Source organism: Macrobrachium nipponense, chromosome 26 (genome assembly GCF_015104395.2).
Source record: "Macrobrachium nipponense isolate FS-2020 chromosome 26, ASM1510439v2, whole genome shotgun sequence".
NCBI lineage: Eukaryota > Metazoa > Arthropoda > Malacostraca > Decapoda > Palaemonidae > Macrobrachium > Macrobrachium nipponense.
This window is the reverse complement of record NC_087215.1, coordinates 77,336,393-77,356,392: the sequence shown is the minus strand read 5'-3', so window position 1 is coordinate 77,356,392 and position 20,000 is coordinate 77,336,393. Positions and strand designations below refer to the sequence as shown.

The 20,000-nt window shown below is 37.1% G+C and overlaps 1 long non-coding RNA gene and 1 pseudogene across 1 annotated transcript in view; both read right to left on the bottom strand.

The window, feature by feature from the left end:
- The window catches only part of LOC135199897 (uncharacterized), a 363,734-nt gene that overhangs the window by 180,427 nt on the left and 163,307 nt on the right, over nucleotides 1–20,000 (bottom strand). The window lies entirely within an intron of this gene.
- Nucleotides 14,235–14,880, bottom strand: LOC135199894 (uncharacterized; annotated as a pseudogene).

Sequence of the window (20,000 nt, the reverse complement as noted above, 5' to 3'; positions counted from 1 at the left end):
CCATAAGAAGCCTTGAACTCTGGGGTTGCCGTCGATGTCCCCTCTCCTCTGTCGTCCTTTCTTTGGCAATCAAAATCACCAAAAATAGAGTGGCCTTCTGGCAGATTGCTGTCTCGGTTATTGTATCGCCATCGATTTCTTTGTCCTCAATCCATAGAAGAAGCAGCCTTTCCATTTCATCATGCACATGGCTCCTCTTGTGGACAAAATAGTCACGCCCTGGAAGGCTTTGGGAAGTTGTAGGTTCTTTGATGGCTTCCTTCTGCTTAAGGATGATGCCTATTGTCCACAGATTACGGCGGTATTCCTTAGCGATCACACTCAACCGCAGGCTAGCTTCATACTTTTTTATTATCTCCATTTTTGTCTGCATAGAAAGCATTCTCTCTTCTGTGAAACTTCAGAAACTTTCTTGGGACCCATGACTATACTGTTACGTAAAATTAAGTTATTTAGTATACGTACATATACTACAGTGGTACCTCGACATACGAAAGGCTTAACTTACGAAAAACTCGAGATACGAAAGCAAATACGAAAATTTTTACAGCTCTACATACCAAAACGTTTTTCAAGAGATACGAAAGGTTGTTGCTGTAAAGTCCCGAGATTCGCCCGGACCACCAAGAACAATTTTAAAACTCCCGCGCCGCCAACTAAGTAAATTCGCCACCAAACCCTCCGCTCTCCCATTGGTTCCTGATGCTAGTCACCCCATAAGATCCTGCTCTGCTCTCCTATTGGTCAGCATCTACCCCTTGTGCTTTAAGTATTCTATTGGTAAAAGGATGCTGTAAATTGCAAAACTTATTATTCATGCAATACATTTAATAAAACAAAAAACATTAGGTAAAGATAGAATACAGAATAGAAATGAATGGAATTTTGGTTATTTTATGTTTTGGTAGTTCAGTAGTTGAAGAAGAGATAATGAAAATTTATGGCTTACTGTGAACGTACTAGGAAAAGTGATTTGCTTGGCGATCGCTCGATACTCGTAAGTGCTGGATGTAAACAGAAGTTTGGAAGCTTTTTTTTGTTTGTTTGTTTATTATAGTTAATGGTTACTTAATAATTATTTGAAATGAGTACATGCAATACATTTAATAAAAAAATTGTGAATTAGATATCATAAAATATAAAATAAATCAGACTGCCAACAAATACGTATTTTTTAGAATTCTTCTTCTGTTTTAATATTACGTTACGTATATGTTTCATTGTAGCTGTCAGTAACTCGGTATCTCCATTAGGTAAAGATAGAATAAAGAATAGAAATGAATGGTTATTATACTGTTGTAGTTTCATTAGTTGAAGGAAGAGAGAATAATGAAAAATTTATGGCTTACTGTCTCTAGGAAAAGTGATTGCTTGGCGTTCATTCGGTACTCGTAAGAGCTGAATGTAAACAATCGATTGGAATGTTTTTTTTTTTTGTGTATTATAGTTAATGATTAATTAATAATTAATTTGAAATGAGTACATATGATTATTTATACATTTCATTGGCATATTCTAAGCTTTTAGCTTCTTAGGTTTAGATGTCAGAATCATAGACTAGGCTACAGTAGCAACCGCTAACATAGGTTAGGCTTATTGCTAAGGGACATATGCTAAAGTCCTAATATATGTAGTAAAAATGGGGTTATTACATGCAGTTGAATATTACTCAAGTATGTACAGTATTTTGCCTTTTTGGAGTCATATTTCATCCGTTGGATCGGCGTCGTAACCCTAGAACATGTGTTGTAGGCCTGGAAATATAATTTACTGGGGTGTTTTTGGAGGGCTTGGAACGAATAGGCATTTTACATGTAAAATGTGGTCCATGATATGAAAACCTCATGATACGAAGGCCGCCTTGGAACGGATTAATTTCGTATCTCGAGGTACTACTGTAATTAGGTTCTCACACAACACAATTAAAATAGCACAACGAAATTACTAACACGAATTTAAGTTAACAAACGAAATCGTATATGTGAACGAACGAATTCCGCGTGCGTACGATAACACTGGTGAGAAGCAATGGCTGAAGAAGAACGCTGCTACGTACTAGTGTGTAGATGCATGATGGGAGGGATGATGACCAATAGGAGAGAAGAATCTCATGGTGATGACTAGCATCAGGGACCAATGGGAGAGAGGGAGGATGGTGGCGAGTCTACTCTGTTGGCGGCACGCGAGTTTTAAAATTGTTATCGGTGGTCTGGGCGAATCTCAGACTTTACAGCAACAACTTTTCGTATCTGAGCATTTTTTTGTATGTAGGGCCGTAAAAATTTTGTTCTGGATTTGCTTTTATATCTCGAGTTTTTCGTAAGTTGAGCCTTTTGTATCTCGAGGTACCACTGTACTGCAATTTTCAAATACTTGGACAAACAAGAAACATCCATTTGCTTCCCTTTTCAGAGTCCCTCCATATCAAACAACAATCACCAACACTCAATAGCCAAAACACCTCTGTTCCACTGTTCATTGCATAGTTTGCATGTTTTTCCATTTTTCTTTTACCCGCACCAGTTCGCCTTCTTTCATTTGCAGTCTTCTAGTTCTAACTCACTGCTGTTTTCAAGACTTATAGCAGCCAGGCCAGCTAAGTAGCAAAAGTTTTTAACCTTGTCCCACTTTACTCCATTCTTTCCTTTAGATCTCAAAATACACCATATTTGCTGATGCGGCTCTCTTAGGGGATTTCTTTTACCTTTTCTATGGTATGTGTCCACTATACCCAAGGTTCTAGCTTTATCATTTGGGGTCTTTAAAAGTCTTTTATTGTTTTATGTTTTTCATAACCAACCTCTATTGCTCATGAAATATATGTTACTCGATGTGTCGTTCCATTTTAATATCTTACTTTATTTGAATAGCTTCACAAATGTATTATTTCGTGACTTTCATGTATATTTGCAGTTGTCAGATTGAGATAAGTAAAATGTATTGCAGAAAAGGTCTTAACTGAAATGTAGATTATTGTACTGAAATACTCAAGTCCTTGAAATAAAGTTTCATGACTTCCAAAGCCATGTTTCAAGTAGCTTCCTTCATCTCTAAAAAAACTCAAAACTATACATGTGATGAACATCAGTTTGACCATTTCCATACTGTTGACGTACTGTATTAAATAGGCCAAGTAATTGCTGACAGAAAAATACAACAACATAGCTGATAATCTTCATGAGGCAAATATTTATTGACGAAGGCATTTTCAGTAACAAGCATATTTAAGCTCTGGTATTGTAGCACTTGATCACAAAGGTGTGATTCATGTTTTAAATAAAACATCCTTTGAATTTTCATGTAAATGTATTCACTTTTCACATTAAGATAAAACCTGTCCCCTGTAAAATTTGGAGTAGTACAGTCTTATTTTGAAGGATCCATGTAAAAACACATTTTAATACTAGAAAGAAACTGTACTCATAAAGTTGACTGAACTGCACTGTCTTGAAGCTTGGACCTAGTTATCCTCATTCGGCATACTTGTATGGAGGCCACTTGTGTGAAAGACTGGCCCTTGGCTGGACGACACCAAGTCTAATCATAGAGTTCATTTCCCATTGCCCTTTTATATTACGCAGACGTTAAATAAAATGAGTTCACTGTACACCTTGTATTATAGTGTTATTCAAAACCAGATTGTATTTTGGAATGGTTTATCTGTCATTTAAGGTGATGTTCAAGTTATATCTTTTTGAAAGGAAAGATAAAGAAAAAGTTGAACTATTACTTGATTCAACTTGGGTCGCTTCATATGCAATCAAAGAGTTTGCAGTCAATTCCTATGATGTTGAGTATCTTTGGTTGGCAAAACAGAGGAAAATAGATTTCTGCATTTGACTACTTTTGAAACCAACTAGTAATTGTTAGCTCATTGTGATATAATGAGAAATAGCTAAAGTGCCAGTGCTCCATAATATTCATAGGTATCATGGTCAAATTTTGAATACACAATACTTTAGTGGATGTTGAACCATATAGTTTACAAAAATTTATTATTCATTTATTAGCGTTTATACTTTTATCAATTTTTAGGAATAGGAAATGATATTGCATTTGAGATTGGAATCAATTCTTGTTAACCCTGTGAGTCTGAGAGCTCGGAATAAGAGTAGTAAAATCCCCAAGAAAGCAGTGAACCACTAATTGTTGCCAAGTGAAAAATATGATGAAGCTTGTTGGTTCCTTTTAGTTTAGTGATCGTAGTCGATGACGTTATAGCTGAAGCTCCGTTGTAGTAATATTCCTATTTTAATTTATATTTGAATTTAGTTGCTGTTAGCCAAGGGTTTTTTCAATAATAGTAGTAGGCTTTACAAGAGAAGTAGTTATTTTTTGTCCAGTTATAGTAGTTAATGGCATTACAGTGGATATTGGGTCATCAAGTTTATGTTGTCAAAATAAATTTTTTTTATGTTGGTCCCGTTTTCCTTTCTTCCATAAAAATTGTAGGTATTGTAGAAGCTCTTGATTCAGTGATAGTAGTTGAAATACTGAAGTTGTTATTGGATCATTGTTGATGCTGGCAGTAAAGTACTGTTTCCCTAAAAGTTGTAGGCAACATAGTAAAATCGTTCATTAAATCAGCAATAGTAGTTGAAGGCACTGAAGTTGTAACTGGATCATTGGTTAGTGTTGTCAGTCACAGTCAAGACCTTTTTCAGTAAAAGTTGTAGGCAACGTTGTGAAAGTGTCCATTGATTCAGCAATAGTAGTTGAAGGCTCTGAAATTTTACCTTGATCAATGGTTTATGTTGGCAGTCAAGATCTTTTTTCAATAAAAGTTATAGGCAACATTGTGAAAATGTCCATTAATTCAGCAATAGTAGTTGAAGGCACTGAAGTTGTATGTGAATGGTTAGTGTTGGCAATAAAAATCTTTTTTCCATTAGATTTGTTGGCACCATTGTGAAAGTGTCCATTGATTCAGCAGTAGTAGTTGAAGGCACTGAAGTTTAGCTGGATCATTGGATGATGTTGGCAGTAAAGTCCTTTTTTTCCATAAAAGTTGTAGGCAATGTTGTTACAGTGTCCATTGATTCAGCAATAGGAGTTGAAGGCACTGAAGTTAAACTGGATCATTAGTTGGTGATGGCAGTACAGTCCTTTTTCCACAAAAGTTGTAGGGACTGAAATTTGAAGTGGATTATTGGTTGGTGGTAGCAGTGAAGTCAATTTTCATTAGATGATGATGTACTAAAGTATTTTTTTTCAATAACAGTTGTAGGCAACGTTGTAGTGTCCATTGTTTCAGCAATAGTAGTTGAAGGAAATGAAGTTTTAAGTGGATCATTGGTTGAAATTAGCAGTAAAGTCCTTTTTTCAATAAGAGTTGTAGGCAATGTTGCGAAAGCATCCATTGATTCAGCAATAGTTGTTGAAGGCACTGAAGTTTTAATTGGGTCACTAGTTGATGTTGGCAGTAAAGTCCTGTTTTCAATGAAAGTTGTAGTCAACATTGTGAAAGCGTCTGTTGATTCTAGCAATAGTGAATTAAAGGTCACTGAAGTTTTACCTGGATCATTATTTGATTTTGGCATTATAGTCCTTTTTTTCCATAAAAGGTGTAGGCAACATTGTGAAAGTGTCTTTGATTCAGCAATAGTAGTTGAAGGCACTGAAGTTTAAACTGGATCCTTGGTTAATGTTGGCAGTAAAGTCCTTTTTTTAATAAGAGTTGTAGATAACATTGTGAAAGCATTTGGTGTTTCAGCACTAGTAAGGCAATGAAGTTCAACTGGATCATTGGTTGATGTTGGAGGTAAAGTCTTTTTTTTTCCATAAAAGTTGTAGGCAACGTTGTGAAAGTGTCCATTGAGTCAGCAATAGTAGTTGACTGCACTGAATTTGTAACTGGATCATTGGTTGATATTGGCAGTAGTCCTTTTTTTCCATAAAAGTTGTATGCATCATTGTGGAAGTGTCTGTTAATACAGTAATAGTAGTTGAAGGCACTGAAGTTGTAACTGGATCATTAGTTGATGTAGGCATAAAGTCCTTTTTTCCATAAAGGTTTTAGGCAACGTTGTGAAAGCGTCCTTTGGTACAGCAATAGCAGTTGAAGACTCCTAAGTTGTTAAAGCTTCCATTGCTTTACTGTTAATACTGTAGTTGAAGGCACTGAATTGGTTACTGGGTCTTTGGTTGATGTTAGTGAAGACGTTCTTGTTTCTGCAAATGATGCATGTATCAGCGTAGAACCTTCTGTTATTTGGTTGAAAGTTGTTGAAGGAATTTCAGTTAATGATGGATCATTAGTCAGTGTTGGCAGAAAAGTCCTTTCTTTGAGAGTTGTTGGTATCGTTGTAAAAGATTTTGTTGCTTCAGTAATAGTAGTTGATGGTGCTGAAGTTGTTATTGGATCATTAGTTGTTGTTGGCAGAAAAGCTGTTAATGATGCTTCTGTTCCTGTTGTTTCTAATAGTACCATAATAGGAGTTGATGGCCTATTTGTAGAAGTTACAACTGCGGTAGTTTCAGTGGATGAGCCATCCACCATACTTATGTAAGCCCACTTGAATGCAATTCTCATTTCCTAATACTGAGGAAGAGAGAGTTTTCTCCAATATTAGAAAACCCCGCAAATACGCAAGATATATTGATGATATCTTTGTACAAGCCAATAATGAGGAAGAGGTTGAAGCTGTCTGGCGCATGTTCCAGCAGTGCAGTTCGCTGAATTATACCGTTGAATTCGGCAATGAAGGCCAGCTCCCCTTTCTCGACGTCCTCTTCTCCAAGACCGACGATGGTCTAAGAACTTCGGTGTATACAAAGCAAACCAACTTAGGGCTTTGCCTGAATGGTGACAGCAAATGCCCTGCACGGTTCAAGAACACCACAATCAGGGCCTACATTCAGAGGGCCCTCACACACTGTTCTTCCTGCCAGGACACTCACAAAGAACTCGACCGAGTCACTCAGGTGCTCATTAATAACAGGTATCCAAATCGACTTATTAATAAAGAAGTCCGAACAGCGCCGGACTAGTGGTACACCGAGAGTGAGAGACCACAGCCCCTCCTCCATGAGAAGGTCAAGCTGTATTACAAAGCTAGAATGCATGCATGTCACCGTGAGGACGAGGATGCACTGAGAAAAATTGTCAGAGAGAATGCGGCCCCTACTGAAGTTGACAAAGAACTCAAACTCTTAATTTATTATCAAAATCGGCGTACCCGCGACCTTATCATGAAGAACAACCTGAACCCCCCAGCAAGAGAACTCTTGAAACAGTGATATGTAGTCTACCAATTCTTATGCCCCGTTCGTGGATGCCCTGGCTCTTAGGTTGGTATGACTTCTATGAAACTGTCCAAGAGGATTTCTTGCCATGCTAAAGAAGGGGCAATTAGAAACCATGCCATGACAGCACACCAGGAAGTTATCTCCTGCAACAGTATTATCAAGAATACTAAGATAATAGGGAGAGCTCCTGACCAGCGACGTTTACGACTGTTCGAGGCACTCCTCATACAGCAAGAAAAATCCTCATTAAATATGACATGGGAAGTGCTTTTCCTCCCTGTAGGTAATTGAAAGAAACATTCAATACATTTCTTCTGTGTAATTCCTCTTGCGCTCCTCTGTCTTCTTCACGTCTTCTTTGTTCTCTTCTTTCTTCATCTTCACGTCTTCTTTTTTCTCTTCTTTCTTCATCTTCACGTCATCTTTTCTCTTCTTCATACTGGCGAGATTCTTCTAAAAAAACTTGATAAGTTGAAGGAAATCTGTCGCAGGTCGTTCGGGTGTAGAGGGGACTGGGCTGGTAGTGAGGGCGAAGGAGTGGTGGATAGGGGGAGGAGGGTGGTGTCATCCTGGCAATCTCCTCCCACACTACTGGCATTTAGGAGTCCTTGGTCAGTGGTGGCTGTTGGTTGGCCTACAAAATCTTCTAACTCATCCATTACATGTAATGTGCAATGAATGACACGTATTAATTCCTCCTCATAAAATTACGGTTTGAATAAGAGTTATTAGATAAGTGAGTGAGTGTATACGTACGTTTGTGCAGACTGTCAGTCAGTAACCCGGAAGCAATGGAGGGAATCGGATGTATGGGTATCCGCTCTCAATGAGGGCAGCAGAAAGGGGTTTTGCATGTCACAACAATTAAGTGAAATGCCCAAAATAAGGCACTAAAATGGCAAGACACTTTGCACAACACTTCACTCATTAACCACTGATCACTATACACTTGCAGTACAATAAATCCAGATAAGATGCTGGGCGAAGGCGGCAAACAGAAGATAGCATTGATGATTAATGGCGGCGGAAGACGTACTTGCAGAAAAATCCTCTTGAAATAAAAACTTCACTGACACTTCAGTTCACTGTGCCATGTTTGTGTTTGATGTGTTATCCTTATCACTAAAGGTTGGGAATGAAGGAAACCCTGAAATACTAAAAGTAGGTTCTTAATGTCTAATGAAGTACACAAAATCTCAGAGGTGCAAGACAATGTGCAAGCAAGGAAAACAGAGCAGTGCCGTACTGGTGAAACATGACTGCCAGACGGTCGAGATTCATTTATTACATATCATACATGACATATGAGAATTAGAATACATTAAAACATAGGGAGGTATATAAATGAATATGAAAGTTAAAGATTGCAATACATATTATACATAAATGTTCATATATTGTACTGAATGTGTCTTTCAATTACCTACACTCCCCACCAACTTAGAAGACCCATGAATATAAATAATAGTACAATTAATACCAGACTGAGTGACACCCCTAACTAAGGAATACTAGATGAGACAAGCAGCCCAGCAGCCAATGACAATGCGAGCCGTCGTGACACAACAAGTAAGGAAGTCATGCCCCAACCTCGACGGTCTGCTAGGCTGCAACAGTGTGACCTTCAACGACGAGGAGTGTCTTGAAGGAAACTACCTCCAGCCAATAGCAGGAACGCATTGCGCCACCAACCAATGAAAACTTAGCAAGCGGTTGACCCCCTGCTGATTTACTACTATGTATTGAGTAGATTCTGACAGCATCTACAGTCTGCTCCCACCCCCTGCCGTGATCATGCTCGGATGATACCGAGGGAAACATTGGCCACTAGATCGACTTATATTTTGATCTGTTTGTTCATTTACTGTGACAAATAAATAAATTTTTAAGCAATATCTCTGAAATTGACTCCTGAAGAATCATATCAGCGCAATACTCACCAGTTGTGGTAGAAGAGAGAAAGCAATTACCAGAAAAATAGAGAAAACTAATTACAAGTTGAATGCAGCTGATGCAGCGATATCTTTCAATAATAATAATAATAATAATTGTCTTTTAATCGTTGCATGCATACTGACATCTGGCACTCTCTTCTTTCCCATTGGTATCCCTACATCAGGAGGTTGGTTGCCCGATGTGTCTTCTCCACTGCCTTCTGTCAAAGGCATCATCCTCACCCAAACCTCTTCTCTCCATATCATCCTCAACATGCCCATACCATCTCAATTGTGACTCTTTTGTCACTTCTGTAATCTTCAATAAGCCTGTCCTTCTTATTTCATCATTTCCTAATCTCTCAAGCAGCAGTATTCCCATAATCCACCTCGGCATTCTCTCAAGCTTTACTTCCTCTTTTCATCTTATAGAGCCCATGTTTCTGATCCATACATTAACAGCGATCTTATCACTGTGCTATACATCTTGACTTTTAGCTTGATTGGCATTTTCTTATCACATACTACTCCAGCTACTTCTCTCCACTTCCCCCATGCAGTTTTTATCCTACTTTCAACTGCATCCACACATCCTCCCTCGTGGCCATAAAGGTTCACGCTGCTGGCAACAACTCTTGTGGGTTGATAATGGGTGGGAAAGGAGGTTCTTCGCATGGAAGGGTAGAGTTGTTGGATACATAAGGCCTCCATCAGACTGTAGCTGGGCAGGATGGGCTAGGGTTCCTTGTGTGCCCTTCTATAAGGATTATAAAGACTTTCATTTGAAGTGGTAGGTGGTCGTCTCACCAGCATAGGAATGAGGGCGTTACTCTTTCCGGTATGAAAACGATAGACAATGTTATTGCTTCTTCAAATTATCTGGGGAGCTAGATTGTTCTTGAGGTTAGCCATATGACCATTCTTATATAACGTTGGCTATTTATTTGATCATGGGTGTGGCAGAGATGTTCTCTATGATTTTCTTGCAGAAAGTTTCATTGCTCCAGTATTGACAGTGCTTCATGCCCTGTTAGAATAGTGTTATCAATTGTTCTCCTCCAGTTGTCTGGTTTATTGCTTGTCTGTATCATTTTCAGCCTGATTTATCTCTCAATTGTAATAGAACATGGGTTGGCCTATTGACCTATTCCATGGTATGTTTCCAGGTTGAGCAATGGGAGAGTGCCTTCTTGACGTAGGTGTATATGATTGTCTTTTTAATGTTTTTTAATGATTTCTGTCCGTTCAGCAATAGTCACTTGTTAAAAAACTTGGTGCAGACAACTGTAAAGAGTTGACGGGGATGTTTCAGTCCCTGCACATTTGGAGGAGGAAAAGGTCCTCTTATAGGTTTTGGCACAAGTAAAACAGAGGACAGACAGGTCTAGGTCTGAAGCCTCCCAAACACTGGCTTCTTTGTTGTTGGTGGACGCGGGGGGGGGGGGGGGGGGGGGGGGGGGGGGGTGGGGGGGGGGGGGGGGGGGTGTGACAATTAAGAGCCAGTGGTGGTAGTTTGATGTCTGACCTTAGATCAATTGCTTTTGGCTCAACTAAGAGCCAGTACTTTTATTATATCTTCTCAATTACAAACACAGTAAAAATAGAGATTTAAAAGAGATTGGCCATTAAAATAAAGATAAATAAACTAAACAGGGTAAAAGGTTGTCAGATCTATTCCTCGGCTTGTAAAACCAAGCTAAAGAAATTAGATGTACAGAACATGTGGTTAAGAATATGCTCGGGTTTTAGAACTTTACCTGCTGAAAGCATATATGTCGATATAGATCGTCTTCCCTTTGATCTAAGATGGCAAGAGCTAGGGTTGTGATACCGTGGCTACAATGAAAAGTGCTCCTAAAAACAATCACTATTTTCAAGTACTCAAGTAAACAGCCTCATGGAATTTCTCTGGTGCAAAAGCTTCTAAACCATTTCCAGATTCGATGAAAAGAGGGGACCTGAATGGGGGGGGGAGGGGGGGGGGGGGATGTTAGGGATAACCATCTCAAATCCCAGAATGTCCTGGAAGTAGAACATCCTGTAAATCCTCCGTGGTTTATTTCAGAAGCATTAATATGCAAGAAGTAATTTAACAAACAGGACTGCACTGAAGCAGAGATTGGGGGAAAATTCTTAGAGTAGGCGTTACACATGCTAATTATATGAAGACTATACAGATGGATCAAAGTCCGATAGTGGTGTTAGGTGTGCTGTTATCCTTGGTGATAAAGCATATGCAAGTAAGTTACCTGACTGTATTAATATTTACTTAAGAATTAACAGCGGTAGTCGCTGCCCTAGATTTAGTTCTTCAAAGTAGTAACACTAATTTTGTCACGTACTCAGATTCTAAAAGCACTTTAGAAGCTATTAAAAAATTTAACAGCTTTCACCCATTAATTCAAAAAGTGCAGAAGTCGCTTTTTCGTTTATATTGTCTTTGCAAATCAGTCTCTTTCTGTTGGGTGCCTTCTCACGTCGGGATTCACGGAAACGAGACAAGACAGGGAAGCAAAGCTGCTGGTGTTTTACCAGATACTACTTTCAGAAAAGTGCATCATACAGACCTAAAAGGTCCTGTTAGGTAATTATGTTTAAGTAAATGGCAAGAAAGGTGACTTCTCTTCTTGCAAATAATAATAGGTATAAAAATAAAAGGAAAAATATAATGCCATGGCCTTCGTCATTCCAGCTTGACAAACGAACAGAGGTTATTTCAACGATATTAAGGATTAGGCGCACTCATTTAACCCATCAGTTTATTGTAGAAGGGAGCAGCCCACCAGAGTGTGCTTACTGTGACGAGATACTAACAGTGGAGTACATTCTGATGGTTTCCCCCAGATATTTAACCTAAAGGAAAGATATTTCCAGGGTAAATCCCTCTCAAATATCTTAGGGGATGAAGCAGATATTTCTGCTCTCATCTCCTTTTAAAAGTGCATACAAATTTTTAATAATATTTAGTTAATTCTTTATATATCATATCATACAGTTTTATGAAGACATGAAACTGTTTTTGATATATATTACGCCATTCATTAAGCTTCATATTTTTATTTTATTTATTGGTCACATCTCATTTTATTAATAATTCATTTCAATAAGTCATTAATTCATTTACCATAATTCAATTGATTTAACCTTCATTACGGCGCTGAATGGACTTCTTGGCCCCAGTGCCTGGGCTTTAGCCCTAAATATCATCCATCCATCCATCCATCGTATGTATGAGTTGATCGTTGCAGAGTTGCTGTCAGGTTGGCATTAAGTTACCATCAGCTTGAATGTTTAAGGTTTAAGTTGAAGAGGTTTTTATTTTAGTGTAGGTTTCATAAAATGTTGTTGCGAAAAGTTTACTTCAGAAAGATTAACACCATAAGGGTTAGTGCCGTCAGTGCACCTCACTCGGTGCACTGCATTACTAAGGTACCTTTTGCAAGCGGTGCCTCGGCCCTTAGCTGCCAACCCTTTTCGTTCTTTTTAATGTACATCATTTCATATTCTCTTTCTTCCATCTTACTTTCCACCCTCTCCTAACAGTAGTTTCATCGTGCAACTACAAGGTTTTCCTCCTGCTACACATTTCAAACCTTTTACTGCCAGTTTCTGTTTCAGTGCTAAATAACCTCATAGTTCCCAGTGTTTGGCCTTTGGCTTAAAATCTGTATTCAATTCAAATCACAAACGATCTAAAGAAACTTAAAAAGAAAATTAGTTTGGAAATTTCAAGTAAACGTAATGTTGTCTCGGGCATCATTAGATTTCGGATAATGCCAGCTTTCTGTAGGGGTAGTAACCTGGTCCTTTGAACTTAGCCACTTCAATAAGTGTGGAGTGGAATCAGGCCCAATTTCCATCATATATGAATTTCACTTCATGTAGTAATAAGCTTTGTTTTCACTTGGTGCTTTTCTTTGTTTCTTTGGTATCCTATATTGACGTCTCTCTTACAGAATGGTGTTTATATGCAATTTTTATCAGACAAAATTCAGTAACCTGGTCCTTTGAACTTAGCCACTTCAATAAGTGTGGAGTGGAATCAGGCCCAATTTCCATCATATATGAATTCACTTCATGTAGTAATAAGCTTTGTCACTTGGTGCTTTCTTTGTTTCTTTGGTATCCTATATTGACGTCTCTCTACAGAATGAAATGTTATATGCAATTTTATCAGACAAAATTCAGTAACTAGGTCCTTTGAACTTTAGCCACTTCAATAGGTTGGAGGGTTGGAATCAGCCCGAATTTCCATCATATATTGAATTCACTTCATGTAGTAATAAGCTTTGTCACTTGGTGCTTTCTTTGTTTCTTTGGTATCCTATATTGACGTCTCTCTTACAGAATGGTGTTTATATGCAATTTTTATCAGACAAAATTCAGTTTCGTGAAAAACCATATTCAAATCAAAATAACATAATGCAACGTTCATGTATTGTGCATATATCTCTTAGGGTACAGAAATCCTAAAAATGCTAAGTACCTTAGGCATATGTAAAGAAACTACTGGACTCTTTGCTGGCACGAGGTCAGTTTTAACTCGGATGACTGCCACTTTTTTGCTAGATGCACACGTGTATTTGCAATAGCCACTTTGACCCCCTTCTTAGTCAAATGGTTAAGAATAACCTTAACCTGACATTACCAGTACAGGTACTCGCTCGAATCCTGCCATGGTTATCAGTATTTCTTCACTATGATCTTAGGCTTTGTCGTGAAAAGCATGTTCTAGAAAAAGCGTGGAGAAATCAAGAAGTACTTTAGTTATGCTATATAGACTTACGAAATTTGACTTCAAAGTTTGACAGAAGAAGCATATATAGCATTTATGGAGATGATGCTCTTAAGACTTCAGTGCTTAAGATTTGCCAGTATTAAAACAGCATTATCTATAATACATGACTCACAAGAATTTGATGATCATAATTTCAGAATTTGATGACAACAAGAAAGAAATCATTTTATGTTTGATAAAAGAAGTGAGCTATTTTAATATAAATGTTCGAGGGTTGGGTTTTACAAAATAAATTTTGTATTTATTAGTTCAATTCCAATTTATTGATACACTATAATTTGATTCAATTGAACAGCATGGAAATATTTTATCCAGATGAACTTCAATTTCGACCAAAATAATTTCATACTATGTGACAGCATAACCGGCCATAATGAATGGGTAGTCTGCAGTGAAGATGTAAGCATACCCACATTGATCAGAAAAGGTGTAGCCATTGGCTTCATCCAAATCACAGTCACCATTATTTTTGGCAGTTGTATTACAGGTGTAATGGCTTTGATTACTCCCATCTCCACTTGTCTTATAGTAACAGCTCTTGAGATAACGGCTTTTAGTTGGATGGGTGCAGAAAAGTGGTACCGACAGTTCTGGTCGCTGTGTCCATTGCAGGTGTCAAAACTTGCTTGCTCATTGAACTCTGCAGTATCTCCTTGAGGGCTGCTTAAATGGTTGTAGAAAAACGCCCCAGAAGTTGCAATTCCCACAGGTCCCATTCCATATGCTTTGTAGGTGGAGCCTTTGACTGGACTCACAGGGATGGCCATGAAGCTTCTGTGCTGACAGCCTTTGTTTGGATTTGGCTTTTGTTGGCCTTCTTAAAATACATGGCTGGGTGTGCCAGTAGCTGCCACAATCCGATAATTACCAGTGATAGTAGTGTAGAATCCTGAAACAGGGTTAGTGCACCCACATCTATTTTGTGTGGTAGTAGAGCAAGAGCACTGTTGTATGCATTCAGAGGCCTTTTGCAGCAAGTCCTGGGACAGCAGTAACTAGAGTAGTTGGTAGCTTTTGTTGTTGTTGTTGATGATGTTAGTTGTTGATGTTTTGTTGTTGTTGTTGATGTTAATGTTGTTGTTGTTGTTTTGTTGTTGTTGTTCATGGTTTTCTTGTTGTTGTTGTTGTTGTTGTTGAGATGTTGTTGTTGTTGGTTTGTTGTTGTTGTTGGTTGGTTTTGTTATGATGTTGTTGTGTTGGTTGTTGTTTGTTGTTGTTGGTTTTGTTGTTGATGTTGATGTTTATCTTGGTTTTGTTGTTGTTGTTGGTTTTGTTGTTGTTGTTGTTGATGTTGTTGTTGATGTTGCTGTTGTTGTTGGTTTTGTTGTTGTTGATGTTGCTGTTGTTGATGATGATGTTGTTGTTATTGGTTTTGTTGTTGTTGATGTTGCTTTTGTTGATGATTTTGTTGTTGATGTTGCTGTTGTTGTTGTTGTTGGTTTTGTTGTTGTTGACGTTGCTGTTTTTGATGATGATGTTGTTGTTGATGTTGCTGTTGTTGATGATGTTGTTGTTGTTGGTTTTGTTGTTCTTGCTGGTTTTGTTGTTCTTGTTGTTGTTGTTGGTTTTGTTGATGTTGCTGTTGTTGTTGTTGTTGATGATGATGATGTTGTTGGTTTTGTTGTTGTCGATGTTGTTGTTGATGGTTTTCTTGTTGTTGGTTTTGTTGTTGTCGATGTTGTTGTTGATGGTTTTCTTGTTGTTGATGTTTTTTTGGTTGTTGTTGATGTAGTTTTTGCTGTTGATGGTTTTTGGTTTTGTTGTGTTGTTGATGTTGTTGGTTTTGTTGTTGTTAGTTTTGTTGTTGATGGTTTTGTTGTTGTTGTTGGTTTTGTTGTTGATTTTGTTGTTGTGTTAATATTTCGATAAGTACAACTGAACCCAGGCATGTTAATACTAGCATCAGACGTAAAAATGACTCTGACATTAGGGGTGTTGGTTACGTAGCTCTGTGGACCTGTAGTGCCACAGTATTTAGTTGACAGAATTTTACTATCACTGATCTGTAAGAAGTCTAGGCAAGGGCCTGAGGCACTTTTTCCCTGAAGAACAAAATCCTGACAAGTTATTGAAATCTTGGATCCAGTGTTAATTATATAAGTGCAGGTGGTCGAAGATGGGTAGTTGTTAGGATAATTAGGACTGGTAAATGTTCCAGAGGATTGACTGAAAGCTTGTTGACAGGCCTGAAAAAGGCAAGAAAATAATATCATAGGTATGACATTCGAAGTAAGTAATGGTCAGGTTATAGATATAAGATGAAAATGAAATCATATTAAAGGTCACATTTCTGAATATAAATCGATGAGAAAAAACTACAGGAAGTGAGTTGTCAGATCAGCCTCATCAAGAATGAAACTGAATTATGAATGTTTCTTATTTTATGTTGTTAAGTTATTTCTATATAGTGATTGATCTAAACGCTACCCACTAAAGTTGTCGCCCAGTGAAAAATCCATATAAATCAGTAGTGAGACAAAAAGATGACAGATAGCAACAATTCAGTATACACTATCAATAATAATACTATTATTAACGTACAGCGGTACTTTTATTCTACTACTACTACAACCGCTGCTGTTAAAGCAATTAATAATGATCATAAGGTAGTGCAATAATAATCATATAGCAGACACCGATTACATGATTGTTTCTATCCTGCAAGAAAAAGTTTTCCTATTGTTTTTATTATTATTATTATTATTTTAAAAACCATGAAACGAATATTAAGCGACCAAACTGAGGACGCTATGAGAAGTAAGCGTAAATTTAATGATTTTGCTCCTTTTCGTATCCCGAACCATGCCGAAAGGATTTTGCTTTACATTCGAGCGATTGTATACTCAAACTTCTCTCTCTCTCTCTCTCTCTCTCTCTCTCTCTCTCTCTCTCTCTCTCTCTCTCTCTCTCTCTCTTGAATTGAATTGAATTGAATTAAATATATAAAATTTGGGACTTGTCAGGTCATCCATCATTGAAACGGAAACGGTCTAGGTCCGTGGTCGTACGATAAGAACTGAGTCTGAGTAGGAGGAGACTCCAAAAAATGACTGCTAACTCAAGTTACTGCCCGGTCTGAACAAAGTAGTCAGTCTTAAAAGCCATAAATGAGAGTTTTTCTCACTTCAAAAACGAATCATTGACCCAATATTCTGTTTCGTTTTTTTTTTTCACTGTTACACTGGCTGCAACGGCACAGTCTAAGCATATATGGTTCATTATCAGATATTCCCTCATCACGTCTGAACAGTGTAGCTGTCACCGTCATTGGTGGCTAAAAGAAATACAGTTAGCTCCCAGGGGCTGTTATAATTTCGTAAGTATGGACGAGGCAACATTAAATTTTCTAGAAAGATTATAAGGCACGTGCAAAAGAACACATACATACATGACGAAATCCACCACGCCTTATGAAAGGCCAAGTGCCATATTACGCTACTTAGCGACTGACTGTTCTTACCAAGATATAAAATTGAGTGTGGCTATATCGCCCAAAGTTCCTGGAAGAGTCATAACAGAGGCATGTTAAGCTATTTGGACAACACTCTACAAAGACTACACGACAAAGATAAATTAAACTCACGTGCATGCTTATCTTTGATAAAAAATAAACTTGCTTTTAGAAACTCAAAGTAATTGTGACTACTACAAATATAGCAAACAGTTCGTAATGTATAAAATTACAGTAGAAAATTATAAAATTGAAAAGATGAAAGTAACACTTATTATTAAAAATGAAGGCAGTGTCCTGCACTGCCAGTTCCAATAGTTTCTTAAAATCAGATATATTAGAATTAATAAAAATGGTTACACTCAAATAGATGGTATGGCTATGGGTTCTCCATTAGAGCCAATATTTGCAAGCATTTTATGTGCTCCCTGGAGGAGCATTTTTCAGACACCTGTCCTTTGAGTTACCATCCGCTCTTCTACTAAAGGTATGTTGACGATACCTTTGCGCTTTTTAAATCCAAGTATGGCACTGAGAGGTTTGTTGATTTTATTAATAGAGCACACCCAAATATAAAATTTACTATGGAGTCCGAAAGTAATAATAAACTACCTTTCTTAGATGTTTTAATCTTACGACAATATGATCTTTTTAACACTTCAGTTTACAGGAAGAGAACTTTTACAAGGCTAGGTTCAAATTTTTATAATCACTTTTTATGGCTTTAAATGAAACTTTTTTTATCCACATTACTTTATCATGCCTTCTCACTGACATCTAGTTGGGAGTTTTTTCACGAAGAAATCAACTTTTTACTTCAATATTTTATAAGCAATTATTTTCCCACTACACATTTTTTCAGGTCTGTTTTAAACTACTTAATAACGTTTTTATTCCAAAAGTATCCCTACCTACTGTGCCTAAGCTTCCATTTTATACAAATGTACCTTTAATCCATGACAAAAATTCTATGATGCACTAAGAAAACTCATATTTAATTATATACCAGTTATCAGATTTAATATCATCCTAACTAATCCACCTACTTTTAGGTAGTTTGTTTTAAATTCAAGGATTAAACTTGTTGACCCTTTGACACAGAGGTTACTAAGGGCGTTAGCTATCAAACTGGTAACAAACTTACAAATCCTGAATTTTCTAACATCAGACTACACGCCAATAAATGCAAACATAATGTACAGTACAAAAATTTTGAAATCTTGGGACGGGCACAGAGTAACAAACTACTGATAATTCTGGAGTCCTTGTTTATTAAACAGCTTGTTCCTCAATTGAACACTGAGCAGTCTTCCTCGACAACTCTTTACCTTACTTGAGTATTGCCTTTTGTCATTTCTGGTTTATTCTTTCTGACTTCCGTTCTTCCTTTCTCTTGATGGTTGGTTCTGCTACAAACTAGTTTTTTTTTTTTTTTATCTTGTTATTTATAATGTATTATGTCTTGTACGTATTTGTATTTTAGGACTTTTAATGATATTTTTATTGTTTTCTGACTTTATAGCTTGAAAATGAAACCTTTGAGTTTTGAAACGTCGCAATAAATGTATTTTACACCTGAGATGTACTTCCTCCTACAACAGTCTCATATTGTTCGAGTTACTAGTAACCGCTATATCTTAGAATGCTATATTATATATATATATATATATATATATATATATATATATAATATATATATATATATATATATATATATATATATATATATATATTAATTTGGTACTTTGAAACCTTGTCATTACTCCAGGTCACAGATTACTTGAAAAGGGGACTACCGACCCCGCTGCTCGGGTCCTCAAGGTCAGGTCCCAAAGGGGAATAGCACGCCCTTTAACAAACACTCTTATATTAACTGTTTGTTGTTGTTTAAGTTTTTTTATGTGATATTTGATTTCCACAAAAAAAAAGTCTGTCATCACTATTTTCTAATACAGTGGTACCTCGAGATACGAAATTAATCCGTTCCTAAGCGGCCTTCGTATCATGAGTTTTTCGTATCTTGAACAACATTTTACATGTAAAATGCCTGATCCGTTCCAAACTTTACAAAAACACCCCAGTAAATTATATTTCCAGGCCTACAACACATGTTCTAGGGTTACAACGCCGAACCGACGGAAGAAATATGACTCCAAAAAGTTCAAAATACTGTACATACTTGAGTAATATTCAACTGCCTGTAATGTTCAACCCCATTTTTACTGCATATGATATATTAGGACTTTAGCATATGTCCCTTAGCAATAAGCCTAGCCTATGTCAGCGGTTGCTACGTAGCCTAGTCTATGATTCTGACATCTAAACCTAAGAAGCTAAAAGCTTAGAAAATGCCAATAAAATGTATTAATAATCAGTATGTACTCATTTCAAATAATTATTAATTAATCATTAACTATAATATACAAACAAAAGAAAAAAAGTTTCCAAACTTCTGTTTACATACAGAACTTACGAGTACCGAACGATCGCCAAGCAATCACTTTTCCTAGTACACAGTAAGCCATAAATTTTCATTATCTGTCTCTTCAACTACTGAAACTACCAAACA